The following is a 26,122-nucleotide window of genomic DNA, read 5'->3' as shown; positions in this document are numbered from 1 at the left end:
ATAAATGCCTTGTGTCAAGAATAATATCTGTACATAGAAATGAGGTAAATCAGAACTTTTAAAATAAAAAGAAAAAATAAAATCCTGGAATTATCAGATCCACAGAAGATAATCAGACAAGGGACTCCAAGAGGGTTTTTGGATTGGAACAATGATGATGAGGAATAAAACACCTATTTCCAAATAGTCTTAATTTCCTCAGCATCTGCTTCAGTTTCTTGGATGCATATCGTTTTTCACCAAGAAAACTTAAAAGTATGATTTTGAAGGTATACATTTTAAACTTCAGACTATGCATTTCTATTCTCTTGTTTCTTAATCATTCATTCATTCCATGCTAGTGCTTTGAATAAAATGGTAAACAAGAAAATACAACCCATGCCCACACCATTTGTCCTATTACCACATAGGACCATATAAAAAATTAAACTATTAAAATAGTTTTAGGATTAAAATAAAGTATATTAAAATAAAATGTAAGAAAGTCACATCGATATATTTCAAAATACCATTAGGGATAAAGATAACACATTCAAGTTACAGCAGATACATTATTTAGAAAAATTGCTCCTAAGTTCCACAATATTTCTCCTCCCCAAATAATGTCATGAATGATGCCAGCTTTACTTTATTATTTGATCTAAAATTTATAACATATTATAAAAAATATGAAGCTATTAATAAATGTTCTGCTACAACAGGTTAATCAACAGCTGAAGTAATGAAGCAGTGTTAATTCTAAAAATTTTATTTCCCCAAAGTCTAAAAGCTACACCACTGTGACAAATGGAATCTACACTACTTTCAGTTAACCTGCTTACTATTCTAAAATTAAACCATTAAACAAGTTTAATTAATGCAACTTTTCTAAATAGACTTTAATGTGAATGACAGAAAATGTTAATCTGACATTTATTTATGGCCAGTTATAAACATAAGCATACACAGAAGTGGTGAAACTTAAAATCATGAGGGTAGACTTTCAAACTCAGTGGTCTCATCCAGACCACAGTTCTTTATCCACACAATTACAAATTAATTTACAAATGTTATTTAATATTTACTTTGTTCAAAATTCAAGATATTTTACAAACATGCCACATTATTAATGTAATCAGGTGAGAAAATCAGATGAATTAAATATGGTAGAAGCCATGTTATTCAGTGTAACTGCAACCATTTCTTCGTTTAATAAAAATCCAGATCAACAGGAAGTTATTTAAAAATTCATATTTTAGACATTATATTTTATTTAGTAATTTATATTTATTTAATAAATTGAATAATTTGAAGTTATTTATAAAAAATACAAATTTTCCTGGCACTGATCCTCCGCATATTAATATTACTGAATGCTGATTCCGACTGTTATTCAATAAAACACAGAACTATTTCTAGAGCATCTGTAACTAAGATGTAATTTTTGGTTCTTGATTGCTCCTCATATCTGGATCCATCCTTTTTTTCTATCACACCTGTATGGTTTATGCATCATCCATAATTAAAAAAAAAAACAAACTGCGACTATTTGTTTACCATACATTAGTCTCTCAGTAATTGACAAAAGTCTTCAATTTGAGATAATTAAAAACATAGATACAACAACAAACTATTTTCTTCAGTATCTCCTCATAATTCAGTACATTATTAAATCATAATTTTTGCCAAGGTTCTGGAAATTTTGGATATTTTGCTTCTCTATCATTACACTGTTTTTAAAATGTTTGATGCCGTCTATTTTGACTATTATGACTACTAGTTATGTTTTAAACTTTTTTTTCCCCCAAATCCAAACTTAAAACTCTTTTTTTCATATCTCCTCTTTCAATAATCCAAAATCTTCTGATTCAAAGGTCAGAGCAAGGACATTACATTCAATGACAAAACTATGGCTGTTAAGTCACTTTCTCTCAGATCCTCCTCAGGACAGGGATGTGAAGAAAAAATGTACAGGTAGCATATCATTTCACGTAAGTTTAATTATAAGTGTTTCTCTGACAAAGATACATATTAATGGGGGAAAGTTCTATAAATAATTTAGAGTCCATCTGGCTGAAAAACTAAAAAAAAGTATGATGTATTTTTTTTTTTTTAAGTTCAAGGATTTGTGAATTTGCCTATTTAAAACAAAAAGTTGTAATTTGTTAGTTCTAGTTGTACTGCTGCCTAAGGCAACGGTAAGTCTGTCTTTGAGGATTTTTTACTACTCTTTTGCCACATGCTCTGCTTTTTTTACATCATCATTTTGGAGGATTGCTTCAACTACTGGGTATAACAGACCTGCAGTGAAATCATAAATATCAATAAAAGGAAAAATCATTTGCAAATTTTTGAACAGGTTGATCAGAAGAAAATTTCTCCCTACAAGTGCCCAATACCCTAACACCTGACTTTTCCCCAACTTTGACCCATCTGTTACTTGATCTAACCTTCCCACAGGGGGGAGATTTAGGTCCAAGGCCTTTATTTGCACTAGAGCCACTCGATTAGAGTTCTGAGCCTCCCTGAGTAAGTCCAACATACAATTCATTGTACACACTATTCAACTGCTTTTAAGCAGATTGAGAATTTAGAGACATTTGCAAATCTGTCTGATGCAGATTCTTAGATTCCTTAAGTTATTGAGCCATACCTAAATTGATAGCTCTGTTTTTAATTTTAGTCTATACAGACTAGTTCCAAAAGATTTAACCATATTTTTGTAGAAATTATTACTCCTTCTTTATACTCATATTTTTAAATTAAACTGTGCAATGACAGTAATAAGCATTCATGTTTAGAAGCAAAGAGGGTGACACTTGGCCAGGACACCACCCTGCTGGAGGAGCAGAAGCATGTCTGATCACTAGAGAATAGTATGTCAGCTGCCAATATTCAGGGCTTTATAGAAAAGTTGGCGAATACTGGTCAATCTGCAAACTCAATCTAACTGGAGATCCATTAAGACTTCCCTTACATACTTTGAGAAAAAAAAAATGGGACCCCTCTTTCCAAAGTAATGGATGAAAGAGGCACTGAAAAAGGAAACAAAGATATTTAGAGTAATTTAGAGAAGAATAACTTTTCATGTTACAAATCTTTGTCAAGGACCAGTCTTATATTTCTAATTCTTATTTCAAAGATATACTTGTATCATTTTTTAAAATAAATGTTTCCAAATAAATTTGATGTATACAGATCTTCTTTGACTTACATTCCATTTTATAATTATGTCACAGTTTATATACCTGTTCTGATGATGAGCATTTGGGGGTGCTTTTATGTTTTGTTTTATTTTACCATTAGAGGCAACATTATCATCGGACACTTACAGGTAAACAAAAGAGACCAAAAAAAGAAGAAGAAGAAGAAGAACCTTGACTAGATCTAACACTTTGGACAAAAATTACTCAAAATGGACCCCCTAGATTATGATATTTCTGTTACAGCAGCCCAAAGTACAAGCAAGAACTAAAAATGACATCTGGTAAGATGCCCTTTTAATAGCCTTACCTCCAACTGGTCACAAAACAACATTACAAAATGCTAGGACACATCAAACATACCCTTGTTTGGAACAGATGATTTCTGATTAAACCCTACCCATCCTGCCAGCCTCACTTGTCCCTGTAGGCTCAGTGTCTAACTTTTCTTTCAACTCCAAGTCTCCCAGTGGTTCACCTTCTCTCTAGTTTCTTCTGCTTTGTTTCTCAGTATTCTGCCTTCCTAGGTTGGCACTCCTCAAAACGAACACCAACATCTGACCTCTCCAGCTTATCCTCAGGTCTCATCCTCACAAAAGATGGTGAGCTAACAAAGGCTGAGTCTTCCTGACTCTTACAGGTGAGAATCCACAACTGAACAAATTTCTAATGTTCACAGCTATAAAAACTGATCTAAAATCTCACTCGAATCTACATGGGATGTAATCTTGTGCACTATATAATTATTCACATGTATATAATTCTGATAGATTTGAGAATACAGATAGAAAAACAAAGAAGTAGAAGCTCATTTCAGACAAAGAGGAAATAAAATTCTTTAACAGTGACAAGAAATTTATAGAATATGTAAGAAATTATTATGCAAGGCACCGAAAGACTGAGTATTGAATAGTTAATTAGCATTTTTGATGGTTAGGACTGCCTTTCTCCTCCGAAACCCCTTCTCTCCTCCCACCCCCTCCTTTCTACACTTGCCTGCACACACACACACACATACACACACACACACACACACACACACACACACACACATTCTTTGTTGGTTAAGAAATCCTTAAAAGAGATCCATACACTATAACTGCCTATATTTGTATATATACAATATGCACACGTATATTGGTATTTTGTACTCTTTTCCTTTAAACCACATATCACTGGCAAAAAAAAAAAAGTCCTAATATTCATGCCCATAGTATCTGTTGAGACACTTTGTCTCTAGTAACCATACTTGCTCATTTCAGTCGTCAGCTTACTATGTACTGATTATAAAACATAATTTTAAGATGGCCAAAGCAAAGTGGCTCAAAAAGTGTGTTATTATTTTATTAGCAGAATTTGCTTCTATTTTTTAATACTATCCTAACAAAAGACAAATATACTCATTTTTTAATAAAGGTTTCCTTAAATATTTCAAGTTGTAAAGCACTGCCTATTAATTTCTTAATAAAGTGTTAAACCCAGTCCCATTACACCACAAATGATAAATGCTGTCTAACAAATATATGGGTGATTAAATCAAGGTCACTGTCACTTGGGTAACTGTTTAATACAGAAACAGTTTATAATATACATACATCTACAAAACTAAAGCTAAGCAATCAATAATTTTGTCTTCCTTGCTCTACCAGTAGCTTATTCAACATTAACTAGTAAATCAAGAATGAAAGGGAGGGTTGTAAATCACAAAGAAAAGATGCATTTTCTTCTTAATTCCCACTTGAATCTATGTAAAATGTTAAGTTACAGACAGTTAAGGAGAAGCTGTTGTTTTGGAATATGTAATTGCTATTTAGATGATAATGGCATGGATGTCGCAGTAGACCCAGGATCCAAATTTGAATAAGGTCTTAATGAAGGAGGCTAAGAGAAGAATGGCGAATGAAATACAACAGTGTCAGCAACAGACCTTAATGAAGCAAATTACTTTCAGCACCTTTGTAATTCAGGAGGAGCTGCATAAAAAAAAAAAAAGTGACAACTAAAGGATCAAAAGCAGGACCTTTGAAACTAAACATGCTTACAACATGACATCACTGTCTGGGCAACAAGGCATTGTGGAAGGCAGCCTCAATGTTTGGGTTTTAACAGCTCACATCACAAAATAACTACATTAAAAGATCTGGCTGGGCAAACCAGTTTCCTTAGAAAGCATCTTTATGTTTCAAGTTAATGACATTTCTGAAGAGGAAAAGATTTTAAATGTCCAGAGATAGCTTGGCTGATTTTTAAAAAGCATTAGATATTAATTCTAAGAATAGTTAGAAGGCAAAATTAAGCTGGATTCCAGATTACATAAAACTAAAGAGGCCCTTTTTTTAAGTTCCAAAATATCATATATTTTTAAATTATTTGTTAGGTTTATAAAGCATATAATGGATACTACTTAATAAGTAATGGAATCACTTTACATATTCATATTTTAAAAGCAAATGCACTTTTGCAAAATCCCACTGAGGCAATATGAGAGCATACGGCATTCTCACTGCCAAATGGAACATACGTTGAACATGTTTAAATGATTTACTGAAGGCAACATTGATGATGGTGCTAGAAATGGAACACATGGCTTCTAGCTCCCAAAGAAGCCATTCAAGGCAAGTAAGAGTGCCGTAGTTAGAAATTTAATTTGATAAGCACATTTTCTTAAATCTTCTAAGTTACAATAAAGTGACAGAAAAATTCATTCCATATTAATATTGCAGAGAGGTCAACAGGTTTACTACCACGACGGCTACAATTTTTGCTGCACATACTAGCATTCACAAAAGGCCACAGAAATTGACTCTTGCCTATTTATCCCAACCCCTCAAATATGGGCACAAATAGTAATTCTATTATTCAAAAAATGCTACTGTAATCATTACACATTTATAATGAGAAAGCAACTCCTCCACATTAATTAATGAGGGCCCTAACACAGTCATGTTACTGCTTCTAGAGACTGACTGAAGATGTTTTTGACTTAAGAGATAACAAGAGGACAAGACAGAAACCTGGTGTTAAAGATTTGCCATCATCTCCCTTGGCCACTATTAGGATCTTAGACACCACTGCAAATATCTGTACTGTACTGGATTATTTTTAAAATCTAAGTCAAGATGGTCTATCCAAAAATAACAGAAACAACAGATAGACTGTAGAACATATTGGTTAAGAGCACTGACTCAATCTAGCTTACAATCCCAGCTCTGGCACTTATTAGCTGTGCATCTTGGGCAAGTTATTCAACTTCTCTCACAATTAGTTTCCACATCTGTGAGCTGAGGATAACAGTACTAAGCTCTTAGAGCAGCTATGAGGATTAAATAAGTTAATATTAGCTATCAACATTGATATTTTTATTACTGACTGGTACGTGTCTTTGAACAGATTACTTTAGCTTTGCGTACCTCATTTTCCCCAGCTCTAAAAAATAAGGGTGTTTTCAGGCATAATTTAAAAGCAGCTTTGGAAAGTGCTTTAAAAAACAAAAACATTACGTATGTTGTTAGCATTATTATATTCCTTTTAATTTTTCTCATTAGAATCACCGAACCTAGTGTAGTTCCTCTGTTCCGCTGCTATTTCCTGAATCTGTCCTTCCCTCCTCCATCTATACATACTCTATCCAGCAAACCCAGACTCGTGTGATAACCCTGTCTGTCTCCACCTCCCCTAGACTGTCCTCAACCCTACACCAAGAATTCATTTTTTAGACTTTTTTGATGGTTTTTTCCCTCTCAAAAGATGATTATCCATTTTTTGGTGATTCAACATGGACTTCACGTGTTTTCACTAATCTCTACTCTTTCTCTTCTCCAAATCACCTAACATACACAAAATTTGATGAAGGTGTTGAGTATCATTAATCTCTTTACAATCACCAAAATCCATGTTACTTTAAATGACTTTCATAGCTTATTCTAAGGATAGTGATTTCATCTGTTTCTCTACATGCAAAAACAGCAAGATTTCTAATAAAAGGTGATAGACCACATACAGTTTTCTGTTTTTTAAATAATTTTAATAGTTTCAGGCTGAATTATAATTCATTGCCTCATAATGGAAATAATTCAATTATCAAAATAATCAAATAGGTAAGTATAGAAATTAGAAGAGATGATTACATAAAATACGTCATAAGCATGTTGTGATAACACCCTAAATGGGAATTCTGGGTGTAGGCTTCACAGAGTGTGTGCCCCAGTTCAATTACATTCACTTAAGCCCACCTAGTTAATGCATTATGCTTACATGATGACTGGAGTGAACACCTTCTTAGAACATTTAAAATTACCTTCCAGGCATTCATTGGAGTATGTACTTCAAAACGCTCTAACAATGTAAATGGTTATTATGATTAAAAACTGTGAAGACTCTACTTTTGATCAGCCACTTATTTTTCTAAAACACAATCTTATTAATGACAAAAACCAAACAGTCATGCATCAGTTATATAAACCTCATTACAATATCTCAAAGTTCATATACTCATTTCCTATTCTAGGCAGTTCAGTAAGTGAACTGACCTAAGTTGAGACCTCTTCTCACCATTGCATAAAGTTTTAAAAAACAGAAACTGGTTCAGAACACATGAGAAGAGGAGCTCCCTTCAATTTAGAATAGTAATCATGTCAGAATGTCAGCAGCCCCACGTCAAGCAGCATCCTAGATCCTGGAGGTGGTTCCTCTCCTGTATAAGTACCTACATGCTGAGTTAACCCAGAATCTCTTTCCCTTCAGGTAATAAGTACCACTTAGGATCTGTCCCATCTTCCTTGCCTTTTTCACTTCTGCCCAAATAAAACAAATCATCTTTTTCAATGGATGACCCTCTTGAGATTAAAAACTCTAAGTTAAACCTATGCTTTGGCACAAAAGCATTTCTCTAAGGCAGCAATTTTTAAATGCTGTGACCCCAAGACCTCTTTACCCTTAAAAATGGAGGCCCTCAAAGGGCTTTTTACTTAATGTCACCTATATCTATTGTGATTTTATCATACTAAAAAATAAAACTGAGAAATGTTATTATTAATTCACTGAAAATTATGTTTTCCATGTTAACTTAAATAGCATGTTTTAATGGAAAATAGCTATGTTAAAAACAAAAATGTAGCGCAAAGAGAGGCATGCTCTCTTATTTTCACAAATACCCTTTACTTTTTGGCTTAAGAGCGAGCAGCTGGGTTCTCCTGTTGGCTTCTGCATTCGGGCTTCTGTGTGAACCTGAAAGCGATACATCTATAGCTGGAAAAGGGAATATTTCACGGATCCCATCAAAGCATCTCTTTGTGAACTGCCACTCTAAGGTATGTCTATTTCATAATTAAAATACCTTACTGGCCAAAGAAACAACTAGAAGTGAAAAAACTTCTTATGGCCTCAATCTCAGCCTCTGAACTGGTTCAAACAAATTGCTGGCATCCCTCTGCGTTATAGGCACTTGTACCCTGAGGTGGTTTAAACCTAAATCAGAACCTCTGGAATTCAACACAGGTTAGAATTAATAGCGTATTTCTTGCCTTGTGTGTTGTTACATATAGTGGACAAGGTTTATTTTTCTTTTTATTTATTAAATGGAAAATTAGAGTACTAACAAAATGGTACTTTAAAAAGTTAAAAGTTTGCATCTACTACAGCAGAAATTGGTGCAACACTGTAAATCAACTATACTTAAAAATAAATTTAAAAAATAAAAATTTAAAAAGCTAAAAGTTATAAAGGTAAAATCAATTAGAGTGATAACTTATTCTTTACTCTAAATTCTAACAAAGGGCCATTTAAACAGCAACCTTACACAAGATCATACAAATTCAATAACTGGAGAAACTGACATGATTCTTCTTGCAAAAGCATCATTTTAAGCACATTTTCAAAATCTTAGCAAAAAGTGTTACAAGCATCTAATGCGTTTTCATTGCCCTTGTAGTGGGCAACAGTAATTATTTTTGGCAAATAAACTACAGCTGTACTCAATTATATGAAGAGTCACTCCTGAAAGTTTGGCAAGTAAGAATTTTAACAGCAGGCAGTAAATTCAGTGTAGTGCTACTAGAAGACTGGCTGATGGCATTCTCCTGAAATTCTGCTGTGGCTGGTCTTAGAGTTTCAAAGAACACTTAATAAATTTATATTGAAATGAGACTGAAGAATGATGTAAGTAAAAATAAAGGGCTTTTTCCTTGCAGCTAGGACAGTGAAGTTGCACAGGTGGGCACAATGCCTGTTGACACAGACTTGTACCTCAGCCTTTTTAACGAAAAACCCTGTACTCACAGTCAGATAAGATAGATAGTCTAGCAGCTTTACTCACAAGATCAAACTTAACTCACAAGAATACATTTCAGAGACTGCAATAAGGGTCAGTGGAAAAAATAAGATTCACTTTTTAAAAATCACTTAAAATAAAAATGAAAAGTATGTTTACTATATTAAGAAACATTTGTCTTTTATTTCCATCTGTGAAGACTGTTCATGTGAAAATGGAAAGAAAATGTTACAAAGTATCAGGAGAGATACAGGGAGTAAGAATTTAAATGAGAAGAGTTGTTTCAAGTGTTAAAAAATGAGAATACCCAAATTTTAAATAAAAGCCATTTGAATGTGGCTAAAAACCAAACTAGCATTCTATCTTACTTCACAAATAAAATATCATAATTTTTGTAATGATTTTTTTCCATTATAGCTGTTTTACAGTGTTCTATCAATTTTCTACTGCACAACAAGGTGATCCAGTCACATATACGTGTATACATTCTTTTTTTTCACATTATCCACCATCATAAGTAACTAGACATAGTTCCCAGTGCTATACAGCAGGATCGCATTGCTTATCCATTCCAATTCCCAGTCCATCCCACTCCCTCCCCCTCCCCCTTGGCAGCCACATGTCTATTCTCCATGTCCATGATTTTCTTTTCTGTGGAAAGGTTCATTTGTGCCATATATTAGATCCCAGATAGAAGTGGTATCATATGATATCTGTCTTTCTCTTTCTGACTTACTTCATTCAGGATAAGAGTCTCTAGTTCCATTCATGTTGCTGCAAATGGCATTATTTTGTTCTTTTTTATGGCTGAGTAGTATTCCATTATGTATATATACCACATCTTCACAATCCAATCATCTGGTGATGGACATTTGGGTTTTTTCCATGTCTTGGCTATTGTGCATAGTGCTGCAATGAACATGCGGGTGAATGTGTCTTTTTCAAGGAAATTTTTGTCTAGATATATGACCACGAGTGGGATTGCTGGGTCATATGGGAGTTCTATGTGTAGTTTTCTAAGGTACCTCCATACTGTTCTCCATAGTGGTTGTACCAATTGACATTCCCACCAACAATGCAGGAGGGTTCCCTTATCTCCACACCCCTTCCCAGCATTTTTTATTTATGGACTTATTAATGATGAACATTCTGACTGGTGAGAGGTGGTATCTCAGAGTAGTTTTGATTTGCATTTCTCTAATAATCAGGGATGTGCTTATTGGCCATCTGTATATCTTTTTTGGAGAAATGCCTATTCAGTTCTTTTGCTCATTTTTCCATTGGGTTGTTGGCTTTTTTGCTGTTGAGTTGTATAAATTGCTTGTATACTCTAGAGATGAAGCCCTTGTCAGTTGCATCATTGGAAACTATTTTCTCCCATTCTGTAAGTTGTCTTTTTTGTTTTCTTTTTGGTTTCCTTTGCTGTGCAAAAGTGTGTCAGCTTAATTAGGTCCCACTGGTTTATTTTTACTTTTATTTCTGTTGCTTTGGGAGACTGACCTGAGAAAACATTTGTAAGGTTGATGCCAGGGAATGTTTTGCCTATGTTCTCTTCCAGGAGTTTGATGGTGTCTTGTCTTACATTTAAGTGTGTAAGCCATTTTGAGTTTATTTTTGTGCATGGTGTGAGGGTGTGTTCTATTTTCATTGATTTACATGTGGTTGTCCAGTTTTCCCAGCAATACTTGCTGAAAAGACTGTCTTTTTCCTATTTTATGTTCTGGCCTCCTTTGTCAAAAGATTAATTGACCATAGGTGTCTGGGTTTATTTCTGGGTTCTCTATTCTGTTGCATTGGTCTGTATGTCTGTTTTGGTACCAGTACCACACTGTCCTGATGACTGTGGCTTTGTAATATTGCCTGAAGTCTGGGAGAGTGATGCCTCCTGCTTGGTTATTGTTCCTCAGGATGGCTTTGGCAATTCTGGGTCTTTTGTGGTTCCATATAAATTTTTGGATTGTTTGTTCTAGTTCTGTGAAAAATGTCATGAGTACTTTGATAGGGATTTCATTGAATCTATAGATTGCTTTGGGTAGTATGGACGTTTTTACAATATTAATTTTTCCAGCCCAGGAGCATGCACTATCTTTCCATTTCTTTACATCTTTAATTTCCTTGATTAATATTTTATAGTTCTCAGCATATAAGTCCTTTACCTCCTTGGTCAGGTGTATTCCCAGGTATTTGCTTTTGGGGGGAGCAATTTTAAAAGGTATTGTATTTTTGTACTCCTTTTCTAATATTTCATTGTTAGTATATAGAAATCTGACTGATTTCTGAATGTTAATCTTATATCCTGCTACTTTGCTGAATTCGTTGATAAGTTGGAGTGGTTTTGGGGTTGAGTCCTTAGGGTTTTCTATATATAGTATCATGTAATCTGCATGAAGTGAAAATTTTACCTCTTCTCTTCCAATTTGGATACCTTTTATTTCTTTTGTTTGTCTGATTGCTGTGGCTAGGACTTCCAGTACTATGTTGAATAACAGTGGTGAGAGTGGGCATCCTTGTCTTGTTCCAGATTTTAATGGGAAGGCTTTCAGCTTTTCTTCACTGAGTATTGCATTTGCTGTGGGTTTGTCATAAGTGGCTTTGATTATGTTAAGGTATGTTCCCTCTATACCCACTTTGAGTTTTGATCATGAATGGATGTTGGACTTTATAAAATGCTTTTTCTACAACTACTGAGATGATCATGTGGTTTTTTACTTTTCTTTTGTTAATGTGGTATATGACATTGATTGATTTGAGTATGTTGAACCATCCTTATGAACCTGGGATGAATCCCACTTGGTCTTGGTGTATGATCTTTTTTATATGTTTTTATATGTTGTTGGATTCAATTGGCTAAAATTTTGTTAAGAATTTTTGTCTCTATTCATCAGAGATACTGGCCTATAGTTTTCTCTTTTGTAGTATCTTTGGTTTTGGTATTAGGGTGATGGTGGCATCATAGAATGTCTTTGGGAGTGTTCCTTCTTCTTCAACCTTTGGAAAAGTTTAAGGAGGATGGGTATAAATTCCTCTTTGTATGTTTGGTAGAATTCACTTGTGAAAGCATCTGGTCCTGGACTTTTATTTGTAGGGAGTGTTTTTATGACATATTCAATTTCATTTCTAGTTATCAGTCTATTGAGTTGATCTATTTCTTCTTGATTCAGTTTTGGCAGGCTGTAAGTCTCTAGAACATTGTCCATTTCTTCTAGGTTGTCAAATTTGTTGGCATACAATTGTTCATAGCATTCTCTTATGATTTTTTGTATTTCTGCAGCATCCATTGTAACTTCTTTTTCATTTCTTATTTTGTTTATTTGGGGTTTTTTCTCTCCTCTTCTTGGTGAGTCTGGCCAGCAGTTTGTCAATTTTGTTTACCTTCACAAAGAACCAGCTCTTGGTTTTATTGATTTCTTCTATTGTTTTTTGAATCTCTATTTTATTGATTTCCTCTCTGATCTTTACGATTTCCTTTCTTCTGCTGACTTTAGGTTTTGTTTGTTCTTCTTATTCTGTCCACTGATGTGAGTGGGGTGTTAGTCTCCTACTAATATTGTATTCCCATCAACTTCTCCTTTTATGTCTGTTAGTATTTGTTTTAGGTATCTGGGTGCTCCTATATTAGGGGCAAATATATTGATGACTGTAATATCCTCTTCTTGAATGGATCCTTTTACCCATTAAACAGTGTCCTTCTTTGTCTTTCTTGACGGCCTTCATTTTAAAGTCTATTTTGTCTGATGTGAGTATTGCAACTCCTGCTTTCCTGTCTTGTTCACTGGCATGAAATATCTTTTCCCATCTGCTCACTTTCAATCTATATGTGTATTTGCCCTAAGGTGAGTCTCTTGCAGGCAGCAGATTGTAGATTTTTGCTTTTTTATCCAATCTGCCACTCTGTGTCTTTTGATTGGAGCATTCAGTCCACTGACATTTAAGGCAATTACTGATAGATACATATTTATTGCCATTTTAAACCTTGTTTTCCTGTTGATTCTATGTTTCTCCTTTCTTCCTTTCTTTTTTTCATTGGATGATTTCCATTTATTTTATGCTTGAGTACTTTTCTTTTTAGTTTTTGTGAATGTAATGTTGGTTTTGATTTGTGGTTGCTTTGTTTTCTAAGTATGTGACCCCCTTCCTGTATCTGCTTGCTTTAAGCCTGATAGTCATATAGGCTCAAACACATAAAATAAAATATCATATTTTAAAAATAAACTAATAAAATATGTAACATTAAAACTATACTGAACTATTTCTACCTTTCTTTGAAAGTCAATTTGGGAAGCATAGGAACTCCTGGCCCTAAAGAAGAAGATGAATTGTATTACCAACTTGTGTAAAAGCAAGTTAATAGAAATTTATTTATTTATTTAGTCTTTTTAAGGTCACACCCCCAGCATATGGAAGTTCCCAGCCTAGGGACTGAGTCACAGCTGCAGCTGTCTGTCTATACCACCACAGCAATGCCAGATCTGAGCCACCTCTGTGACCTACACCACAGCTCACAGCAACAGATCTTTAACCCACTGAGTGAGGCCAGGGATTGAACCCATATCCTCATGGATACTAATCAGGTTCATTACTGCTGAACCACAACAGGAACTCCAAGTTAAGAGAAATTTAAAATTGGAGTTCCTGCTTTGGCACAAGTGGTTAAGATCTGATGTTGTCTCTGTATCAGCTTGGGTCACTGCTGAGACACAAGTTCCATACCCAGCCAGGCACAGTGGGTTAAGGATCCAGATCTGGCATTGCTGCAGCTGTGGCACAGGTTGAAACTGAAGCTTGCACTGGATCTCTGGCCCAGGAACTTCCATATGCCACAGGTGTGGTCAAAAAAAAAAAAAGATATTTAAGTTTTAAAATGTTAAACAGCCTGCTACTACTATACTGATATTATCAAACACCATTATTTTTAAAGCCAATCTATGAATAATTTATCCTAGAAAACATAGCTTTCAATCACAAAAATAGAAGAGATAACTAGATATCTCTATGTAATCACTTCTCTACTTCATGATCCCTTCCACAAAACTCAACTATGTAAACATGTCCCTGTATACATTTTCTGCCTGAATTTCAGTGTAAATTTCAGTTCCACTTTTTTATAAATCATGATTTTCTCTTGTTGGGAAAATTCATAAGAGAAGATGAGAAAGGTCAAAAATAGAAAAGGGAAGTATAGCTTATGGCAAAGAAATAAAAGAAATGTGTACCATGAAATCTCAGCAAAAATAAAGGAAGGTGGCAGAAAGGAAGCCCACCTAGGTATCCCCAGAGAGCAAGGTGTCAGACATGTGGGTAAAAGGCTTTGTGGTGAAATAACCACGGGAAGACCAACAACTGCAAAATCCTGGATACAAAAAAGGGGGGCTGATGGGCAAATGGGGAGGGAAGCACAAGCCAAGACCTACATGGGTCCATTAATCACCCTCATCAGCCTCCTAATCACATTCTCAAAGAGCAAGACCAGGCAGGACCTGTAAGGCAGGACACAAAGGTCAACTCTGAATCAGAAAAGTAGAAAGACAAGAGCATTTACATGGAAAGGGAGGCTCAGAAAAATGCTTCTTTTATAAATATTTTATCTTCAATAAAGCCATGCAATTCACAAGCCTGGGATAGGGCAAGAGGTCCCCCAGCAAGTCTCCAGCAAATAAGAGATGGTAAATGGAATTGAGCAGTAGTTTCCAGCTATTTAAGCTATATAAAATGTCATGCAGATTGTCTTTACTGTGCTTTACTCATTTCATTTAGCAAATGCAAAAACTGTCACACATACACCTCCAACTTAAGGCACCAAACTTTAGTTTCCCCTTAGGTTTTAAGTTACAAGCCACAACTTCATATTTACAAGAAGTTTCAGGGCCCTGAGACCCACAGTTAGGGAGAAAACTATATAGTTTATTCCCTTGAAGCTGTATGTATACATTAAGAAGGTAAGTTAGGTTCCATTCTATCCCACACATTTTTCTCTATGAGGATACGGAACATGCTTAGTAAATGCCTGATACACAAGTGCAATATTAAACACATCTCTGGAGAGTCAAGTGTAAATCATATGATTTCCTTTTTTTTTTTTTTTTTGGTTGCTTTTTTAGGGCCGCACATGTGGCATATGGAAGTTCCCAGGCTAGGAATCGAAACGGAGCTATAGCTGCCAGTCTACACCACAGCCACAGCAACATAGGATCCGAGAGCCACGTGTGCACCATACACCACAGCTCATGGCAACATAAGATCCTTAACCCACTGAGTGAGGCCAGAGATTGAACCTGCATCTTCATGAATGTTAGTCAGATTCATTACCACTGAGCCACGATGGGAATTCCTATGATATTTTTCTTACTATAAATTTTTGCATTTAGGGGTTTGCCTCCCACCAAGGAATGAGCTACTTATTTGAGTGAGCATCTCTAAATATTTAAATGGCTTATAAGTGGGTAAAATGCCATCACAGTTCATGAGAAGAAAATACTTTACTACTTTTTATAACTTATCCTCTTTTGAAATATAGTTTTCTAGATGCAGTCTGACTAGAAGTAAGCAAAAGACTGATTTCCACTTCTGTAAATAGTATTATTTATAACCCAAAGCTCAGTTTAGAGGTTTTGCTATGCAGAGTCATCCACTCTTCCTCATTCAACTCAAATATTTACTGAACACCTCATATTTGTAAGGCATTACATGAGCACTAAGATTTCAGACACTCACAAGCTGTGGTTCCTCAGCAACAGTGGAATTGAAAAATATATCTGTCCTCACTCAATATAGTTTTGAGGCTAAATGTAAAAAGCCTAGAGGAAGGAAGTAGTCTTTCTGGTCCTAAACTTAGAACTACATTTCTTTCCAAGATGACCTTACAGCTTGGAACATCACATCCATGGACAACCTTGGGATTCACAGAGTTTCTAAAGTGAAACTTTCCAGGGCTCCTGTTTAGTACAGTCTGGTGCCACTATTTTTAAACAGTTTAATGATTTTCCTATTTTTACGTAAGTAAAAATAAAACAGATCTGTGCTTCTATTTCATAAATTCTTATAAAATTCTAAGGAACTAAGGAAACTAAAAGTTTAACTTGAAGCCCAACTTTACGAATGGTTAAAACAAAAAGCTATTTAACTTTCAAATCATCACTTGGAAACTGAATCTAAAAAGACCTAAGAACTCATTCTACTACCATTAAAAATAATCAGTCTGGGGAGTTCCTGTCATGGCTCAGCAGTTAACAAAACCAACTAGCATCCATGAGGACACGGATTTGATCCCTGGCCTCACTCAGTGGGTTAAGGATCTGGCGCTGCCATGAGCTGTGGTGTAGGTTGCAGACATGGCTTGGATCCCACGCTGCTGTGGCTATGGTATACGCTGGCGCCTACAGCTCCCATTGGACCCCTAGCCTGGGAACCTTTATATGCCACGGATGCAGCCCTAAAAAGACAAAAAAAAAAAAAAATCAGTCTGATAAGAGTGAAAAACACAAAACCATTCTAAGAAAAGTCTGATGTTCTCGTAATCAATGAGGTCAGTGCCCATTTGGGCTGGAGGAACTTACATGCACAGGACTCAGCATTCCTTTGCTGCAGGAAAGATCAAGATCCACTTTGTGGCTCCAAATCACTTTGAGATGAGCTGATTTTAAGACAAGATTCCCATTCCCCTTGCCATTAAATAACCACTAAGGAAGAGGGGAGGCCGTCAAACAGAGGGCTGGAAGAAAAAGGGGGAAACCGTTTGGAGCAGACAGGACTTGAGAAGCTAAGGCTGCTGTGCCCACCCAGTCAGTCTTGGCAACGAGATAGTCAAAAGTGGACTGAACTGTCCAAACAGGACCTCCTGTAATATATATACCACCAAAAGGGGTAAATATCAAGACAAAATGAAGTCTGTAAATTCATTTTCAAACACTTCTTAAGACACACGGGTCTGGTTCAAGAAGGGATTTCTAAATAAAAGGCTAAGTTCTCAACACACTGCAAGTTGACTTACAGTCATTTCTCAATCAAAACTTCTACCAGGAGTTCCCGTCGTGGCTCAGTGGAAACACATCCGACTAGGAACCATGAGGTCGCAGGTTTGATCCCTGGCCTTGCTCAGTGGGTTAAGGATCTGGAGTTGCTGTGAGCTGTGGTATAGGTCGCAGACACAGCTCGGATCTGGCGTTGCTGTGGCTGTGGTGTAGGCCAGCAGCAAAAGCTCTGATTAGACCCCTAGCCTGGGAACCTGCATATGCCATGGGTGCGGCCCTAAAAAGAAAAAAGAAAAAAAAAAACAACTTCTACCAAATTGGTTGAAACTGATGACAGAGATGGAGGGGGAAATGAACTCACATAATATTTTATAAAAATACAAACTTAAGAAATGTCTTTGTAGCTACTTTTAAAATGAGAATTAAATACTCACAGAAATAAATTTGACCCATCTATATCTTAATTCATTAATTTCAGCAAAAAAAAAAACTCTGATAAAGCTTATGCAATTCATAATAAATAAAAATCTTTTCAGGGAGTTCCCATTTTGGTGCAGTGGAAACAAATCCGACTAGTATCCAAGAGGACGCGGGTTCGATCCCTGGCCTTGCTCAGTGGGTAGGGGGTCCCGAGTTGCCATGAGCTGTGTTGTAGGTCACAGATGCAGCTTGGATCCCGCACTGCTGTGGCTGTGGTGTAGGCCGGCAGGTGTAGCTCATATTCGATCCCTAGCCTGGGAACTTCCACGTGCCATAGGCATGTAAAAAAATAATATATATATGTGTATATATATATATGTGTTGATTCTTCATTGCCCCCCAGCATGGTGTCTAATCCATGGGCATTCAATTAGTATTTGAGTAGGCACTCAGTGAATATTTATTGAATAAATGACCAACTTACTTACTAGAAATCCATGACTCGTTTATAAGGATTCTATGACTCTCCTGATACTACTTTAGGTGAAATATTGAGCCCATGGGGTACATGGGCATTTTTCATCAGATTCTCATACGGTCCACATACAAAAAAAAAGGGTATGACTTATTTTGAGTAATGGATAAATTATTTATCTTTCAGGCAGTCCACTATTAATATTGCTTGTTACTGAATTTTGATAAGAACCTGACAACCAACAGATCCAGATAATACACTTCCTACTAGAACTTGTAATGCAGAAATGCTCCACTTCTAATTAAAAGAAGAATTATATGCTCTGACAGTCAGATGAGCAGAAGGTCAGCTTGATAAAGAATCCCTCCCAACAACTTCTTAAAGAGAAGGCCATTTAACAATCCCTTATGACATGGCCCAAAGGAACACCAAAATTTTCCTCCAAAGCATTTCTGGTCTCATTAAACCGAGTCATTCAAGCAACTGAGGAACTGTGATCAGTACTTCTCAAGCAGGGAGATGAGTAACCCCAGGCACTTATGGCACATAAGCGGATGCATGATGACAAAGGAAGCACACCACCAGTCTCCTAGCATCTCACTCACTGGTAGATGCTACACAATTTAATGCATTTTATGTTAAAATAACCACAGTTCTGTTATACACTGAGCTCAAAATTCATGAGTCTTGAGATCACACCAGCTCTGAAGGAAAAAAATTCCTTAAATCCAGGTGCCTGCTCCAAAGCCTTTAGGGGGTGCTTGCTATTCATGTCCCTTCATCATTGGGGTACTCTGGAAGAAAAGTACGAGTTAAAACTGCCATGGAGAGGCCACAATAATTTTTCAAACTGGATTTCCCATTAGTCATTTTTTTCATCTCTAAAAGGTACCCATAAAATATCTGTTTCAAGCAGGTAATTTGAAGGAAACACTTCAAGATGAAATGGCTAAGTTATTTGCTTCATAAGCCTTTTAGAGATAAACAAATTAAATATTACGACCTGCCTGTCAAACTTGATTCTTGCGTTAAAACAATAAATATTGAGCAGTTCTTTTGGACAAAAATTGGCACAAGTACTGGACAGTAAGAAAACTGTCAAAAAAAATGAACAAAATCTACACAATCAGGTCCACAGTTCGCTGAGAAGGGGTATTTGCTCGGCAAGACTTTCAGGGATGAAAAAAAGTAGAATCTTTAAAGATAAGAAGAGCAAAACAATTTGATTTACCCTTGCTGGCAATTACCTGATCTACTGCAAGACCACTCCCACTGACCCAGCTTGGAACACGTACTTACACTGAAGTTCTACAGAACTTGGAATAGATAGAGGTGTTCACTGAGCTCCAAAGCTTAGGCCATAGATGGTTCTGCTTCCCACAGTCAAATGCCCAGGAAGAATCAATAAATCTGTGACCAGACTTATGTTGTTCTTAACAGATTTCAGATGGAATATCTGAAAAGGGCAGTCTTTAAAAAAAAAAAAAAAAAAAAAAGGAGCATCTACATCTGAGTCTAGGCTGACAAGGCCCTACCCCTGCAGTTATTTAGAGGAAACCAGTTGGCAAGGATCAGTGCCCACTACTCAAAAACGACTTTGAGCGGTTCTAGAGGCAGAAAATCTTTACAGGGTGTTTTCTTTAGCTTGAGCTTGTGAGTCATTTGTTCTTTATGAGGGAGAGTTACTGGCAACAAGAAATGAGGAAGAGCCTTGAGATCGATAAATTTCAGGCAGCTGACAATGGTGAATAGCTGTAGAAAAATACACTTCCCCATGATCAAATGGGATCTGAATTTCCATAATTCTACTTACCAAACTCATAACACAAGTTATTCTATTCCCAAATCAGGCTTCATGGCCATTTCTAGTCACTAAACTCAATTCTTCTAAGAAATAACTTTTTTTAGAAAATTAAAATTTTATGCTATGACACATCTAACAAGATTCCATATTGTTTTTACAAAGTATCTTTATTGTGATACTTCCCAAATCAGACCATGTTGGGGTTTCTGATTTTGCTGTTTTTTTAACCTACCTAATTATTTTTATCAGTTTTGGAGTGAATCTCATAAGAGCTCAAGTGGACAATAACTCATAACGGTAACAGTTTCGTTAGAAAGACATGGAGGTACAGTAGGCATTAAAAGAGCTTCATGGATATAAGTTGATGATCCACCTCACTCTTGCCTTACTAAATCCAACTATGAGTGCATAACATGTAATGTGGGGAAGTTCCCACTGTGGCTCATTGGTAACAAGCCTGAATAGTATCCATGAGGATGCAGGTTCAATCCCTGGCCTCACTCAGTGGGTTACGGATGAGCTATGGTATAGGACACAGATGTGGCTCAGATCCTGTGTGGCCGTGGCTGTCGTATAAACAGACAGCTGTGGCTCCGATTTGACCACCCCTAGCCTGGCAACTTCCGTATGTCACATGTGAAGCCCTAAAAAAGGGGGGTGATTGGTGAATAACACAGCTTAATTTATAGACAACATTATGATCATGTGAGAAGACAGATGTGGAAAAAAAAGAAAGAACCTAAACAATACCTGACTGATAATTTCCAACATACATAGATATGAAAGAAGCTGGGTCTTCTCAGAAGGAGAGTTGAAGGTCCTTGCTGAAGTGCACATGCTCAGAAGCCAGGCTTCTTTATTCAGGGCCATGGAACAAGGGGTCAGATTCTGTCCATAAAAATTCCACTGCCAGAAATTCAATGTTACAGCCATTAATGCCAAAGAACATGAAAAGCCTAAGTGTTCTTGCTCTGAGACTAAACATTTAGGAAGTTCTACATCTAAAAGTAACAAGGAACGAAGACGGTTGAGAAGCATGTTAACAAAAATTAAATGGACAGAATCAGAATAAAAATCAATTTATGAGGTCTATAAAAAAAATAAAGGGACAAAATTAGCAGATTTTTCTCTCTCCACACCCTTTCTTATTTAATAGAATATAACCATTCTCTGCTATAAATCAAATCCTAAAGTTGGCTAGGCTTGAATAGTCTGCTTGAGATAAACTGTGGTGAAGAAAATGTTGAAGGCAAGTAAACAAACTATTGTATGCTTACCAGGTGGGGAGCAATGAGGTTTTCTCTACTAGGAAATAGACTTAAGTCCTTCTTCAGAATGTTCCACTATGACTCAGAGAGACTTCCAACTACTTAATAGTGCTCCTCTATAGATATGGGGGAAAAAATCAGAGAGGTGTGGGGGTTTTTTGGTTTGTTTGTTTGTTTTTCTTTTTCTTTTTCTTTTTTTGGCTGCACCCATGGCATGCAGGAAAATATTCGTTTCCAGTGCCAAGGATCGTTTCCAGTGTCCTGAGCCACAGCATTGACAATGCCGAATCCTTAACCTACTGAACCACCAGGGAACTTCCAAGATTTTTTGTTTTTAATTTTTGTTTGTTTGTATTTTAGGGCCACACCTGCGGCATATGGAAGTTCCCAGGCTAGGGGTTGAATCCAAGCAAAAGCTGCCGGCCTAGGCCACAGCCACAGCAATGCCAGATCCAAGACATGTCTTCAAGCCACACCACACCTGACAGCAATGCCAGATCCCTGACCCATTAAGCAAAGTTTGTTTCTTTTTTAATGGAAGTTTCTTATATATCTGCTACAAATGCCTAACAACTCAAGTTAAATTAAAAAATCCAGTTGCTTTCAGTCAACGAATCATTAGCAGACATTCCAAATCACCTGACGATAATGACAATTTTAAAAAGTTATCTTGGAGTTCCCACTGTGGCTCAGCAGGTTAAGAACCTGACTAGTATCCAGAGGATATGGGTTCGATCCCTGGCCTCGCTCACTGGGTTAAGGATCCAGTGTTGCCACAAGCTGTGGTGTAGTTCACAGATGCAGCTCAGATCCGGCACTGCTTTGGCTGTGGCAAAGGCCCACAGCTGCAGCTATGATTCAACCCCTAGCCTGGAACTTCCATGTGCCACAAGCGTAGCCTTAAAAAGAAAAAAAAAAGTGAACCTATTCCTCAGAGAGAAGGACCCTCTTTTTAACAATTGAAAAACAACATGTGACTTTAACTTCATTAACTAAACAATTAATACAAAAACCCACTGGAAAGGAAAAATTGTCATATACAGTCATGGTAGGATTAGAGGTTAAAAAGCTTAAACTTCAAATTCCAGACGTACATCGTGAAAATAATTTATGAAAAAGAATATAAAATTTCACATTATTATTATTAAAATTGCCAAGGAGTAAACTATACAAAATTAAACAGGGTACACATTTGTGCAATTCACTGAAAATGATATGGTTTACATAAATGATTTTTAACATACAGTGAAATTCACTTTAACATTGACTTTAATGTTTAAAGGATGCATTCTATATCTATTAATTATTGCCTTTGGAATGGATAAGAAATGAGATCCTGCTATATAGCACCGGGAACTATATCTAGTCACTTATGATGGAGCATGATGGAGGATAATGTGAGAAAAAGAATGTATATATGTATTTGTGACTGGGTCACCTTGCCATACAGTGGAAAATTGACAGAACACTGTAAACCAGCTATAATGGGAAAAAAACAAAAATCATTTAAAATTAAAAAAAATAAAGGATGCGTTCTGATACACTGGAAGTGCTGGTTTCATAATGGTATTTAGGGAATAAAAGCATTGCCAACATCAAGGAAAACAGGAGAGAGAAACTCAAATACCAAGTTAGTGAACGCCTTTTCCCCACACATTTTTCCTCTAACAAATGCTATAAATTTTTAAGTTACTGAAAAACGAATGAAAAGTTTAAGATAATACTATGCTCTGGCCTTAAATCTACCAAAATAATATTTATGATAATAAAAATATTTTAAGAGAAACTAAATTTATTTACTTGATCACTTTTGGTGAACTGGAAATGGGAAACACAATGAGATTTCAATAATAAATGTAAAATGCACTTCTGCTTTTGGGAGAACTTCAGTTTTCATAAGAGAATCAAGGATTTAGGGATATATATCTTCAGGGTTCTTTCTGACTTTGGGGCTATACAAGTAACATAAGTTTGTGGCAGTAAATATAAGTAGTCAAATTAGGTAACTATAAGTAGTCAAAAAAAGAAAAAACTAAATCACCTGTAATCACAAGGTCCATATGCAAATAAATGCTTTTCCTCCCAAAGATTTTTTTAAGGCACATAAAATGTACATAGCAAAAAGCTTTATGCTAAACATACCATCTTATTAACTGCATTTATTTACATTTTGATGATAAATTATTAAAAGCGGAATTTCTAGGGCAAAGGGGATCTACTTCTTTAAAGCTTCTGATACATATTGCCAAATTGTCTTCCAGAAAGATTGTGCGAATATAAGTTCCTTCCAGATGGAGGCAGGCTGGTACACACAGCACTCAATCCATTTGCATGTTTTTCCTAGGCTTTCATCCAGTATAACTCTTCTCTCTTGGAAGGTATTTTTCCTCCTACTGATACCTCCCGATCATTAAGAGTAAATTTAAAAACTTAAAATTTTCAACATCACTTCCACTAACCCCAATTTTATCTCTATTTCTGTCTACATTGTTTTACTGATGGAAACTATACCCCAGTTGCCCCCTATCACCACAATGCCTCCTCTACTTGTAGACCAGCTGTTTTTTGAAATGAAGAAAGATGGTGATGTGTTTGAGGGAAGTACAGAAATGAGGAACAAAGTGGAGTTCCCATAGAGGTGCAGCAGAAATGAATCGGACTAGAAACCATGAGGTTGCTGGTTTGATCCCTGGCCTCGCTCAGTGGGTTAAGGATCTGGTGTTGCTGTGGCTTAGGCCGGCAGCTATAGCTCCAATTTGACCCCTAGCCTGGGAACCTCCATATGCCACAAGTGCGGCCCTAAAAAAGACAAAAAAAGGGGAAGAAAGAAGGAACAAAGTCCTTGGCCTCCTTCACAGAACAGAATCCTAAGAATAGAGTGGAATAACTGCCAAGTTCTGTGTTCCTAAGATGTAGGTCTCAACATATTGTAACACGTGCAAAAGATTAGCTAGTTTTTTCTCAATCTCACTGCATCCCAGATTCTGGCATTAAGCTGTCACCCTTAAATTGTGGTATGGCTATAAAATTTTCCTTCTGTTTTTAGGGCTCTTTTAATAAAAGATTAATAAGGGCTAAATTGGGACTACTAGCCACATAAAATTTGAACAAAAAAAAAATTTCATATTGGCTTTTGTTTGTGAGCTGATGGACTGATTTCTTGCCCTCCTGAAAAAGAACTCAATGTATCAGAAAACACTTTAGTGCCATTAATTTATTCCAACAGAGATTAGAATAAATTGAGGTATATGTCCATCTCTTTAAATACACAGAACCTAAACGGTATCACTAAAATGATAAGCCATTAAAAATAAAAATATTTAAATACTTTTAATAAAATTAAAAATCTAATTGACTTTCTCATTTCCTAGATGAGGAATCTGTGCTCCAATAAAGTGATACAAACTGTTTAAGATGAGAAAGAAAAACAGCAGCAAAGTTCCCACGTCCTCCTTCAAAATGTAATCTCTTCCCACAGTGAGAGTGGTGAAGTTCCTTGAAGTCAAAAATACTCTTTGCAGAACATGATGAAATACTGATATTTTAAATTCTACCACACAAACTCTAATTTTACACAAAATTTTATGCTTAGTTATTATATGTTTAAACTGCCATTGATGTTCAATTTATTTTGTTCCAGGCTATAAAATAGAACCAAGCTGCAGCTGTGACCCAAGCCACAGCTGAGGCAATGCCAGATCCTTTACCCACTGTGCTGGGCTAGGAATTGAACCTGTATCCCAAGGTTCCCAAGATGCTGCCGATCACATTGCACCACAATGGGAACTCTCCAAGTTATTCCTTTAATAAGCCCTTTGTTCCTTATTTACACATGTTATCTGCCTAACACCTGCTTATAAAATTAATGTTGGCTCTCTCTCAAATTTAGCAAAAATTTCAGAATGAAATACTTGAAATTCCATCAGCTTATTTTTTTCCTACTAACCGTGAAAAGGCCACCATTATTCAGTTCTGGCAGTATCACACCTCTGCCCAATGCCTGGAAGATGCACAGGCAACACAAGAAATACACGTTTGTACCACACTGAGCTCCACAGGCTTCAAGATCTTGTAACCTTGGAGACCTAAAAAGAGCTGAAGGAAACTGAACTTCTTTAGGGAACAGAAAACATTTAAGTATATCTGAACTGAGAATATGAAAATATAGTTGGATGCATTAGCATATTTTCATAACAGGTAGAAATCATAATTGAATTTTTGTGGTAATAAATTTAACCCAACTTTAGCAATAAAAAGATGCTCACAGGCTAGAAAGGCATTTATAGCTCACTGTGAAGGGAATGCTTTTACTATAATTGGTTCTTACCATAATTTGGTATTTTATATAAGGCAGCTTTTATACTCTATTTACTTTCCTGTCTCTCCTTAAACAAAAGAATTTACATACTTTAAACTATTCTGAATATACAACTCTCAATTAGAAATATTTACATGAGGCTGTTTAGAATTAGCCCTAAGAATTACATGCTGTGTCACTCCCACACTTTAATGGCAGAATGTTATAAATTATAAATCACAGGTCAATTTAAAATTTAAAAAGTAAACATTTAAAAATAAGATTAATGAAATTTTTATCACTGCCTTTAAAAGCTTTTCTTTATAACCTGATGTATCAAGCATAATTATCATGCAATTCAAGTAAAAAAATATATATTGGTTTTAAACTTTAAAAAAATGATTTAATGGGAATTCTGCTTGTGGCTCAGTCAAAATGAAT

At 36.0% G+C, this 26,122-nt stretch overlaps 1 protein-coding gene across 1 annotated transcript in view; it reads right to left on the bottom strand.

Annotated features, from left to right (window-relative positions):
• Positions 1–26,122, bottom strand: part of UMAD1 (UBAP1-MVB12-associated (UMA) domain containing 1) — a 222,918-nt gene that overhangs the window by 157,527 nt on the left and 39,269 nt on the right. The window lies entirely within an intron of this gene.

The sequence above is a fragment of the Phacochoerus africanus genome, chromosome 11 (assembly GCF_016906955.1).
Source record: "Phacochoerus africanus isolate WHEZ1 chromosome 11, ROS_Pafr_v1, whole genome shotgun sequence".
NCBI classification, from domain to species: Eukaryota; Metazoa; Chordata; class Mammalia; order Artiodactyla; family Suidae; genus Phacochoerus; species Phacochoerus africanus.
This window is presented reverse-complemented; position numbering and strand designations above follow the sequence as displayed.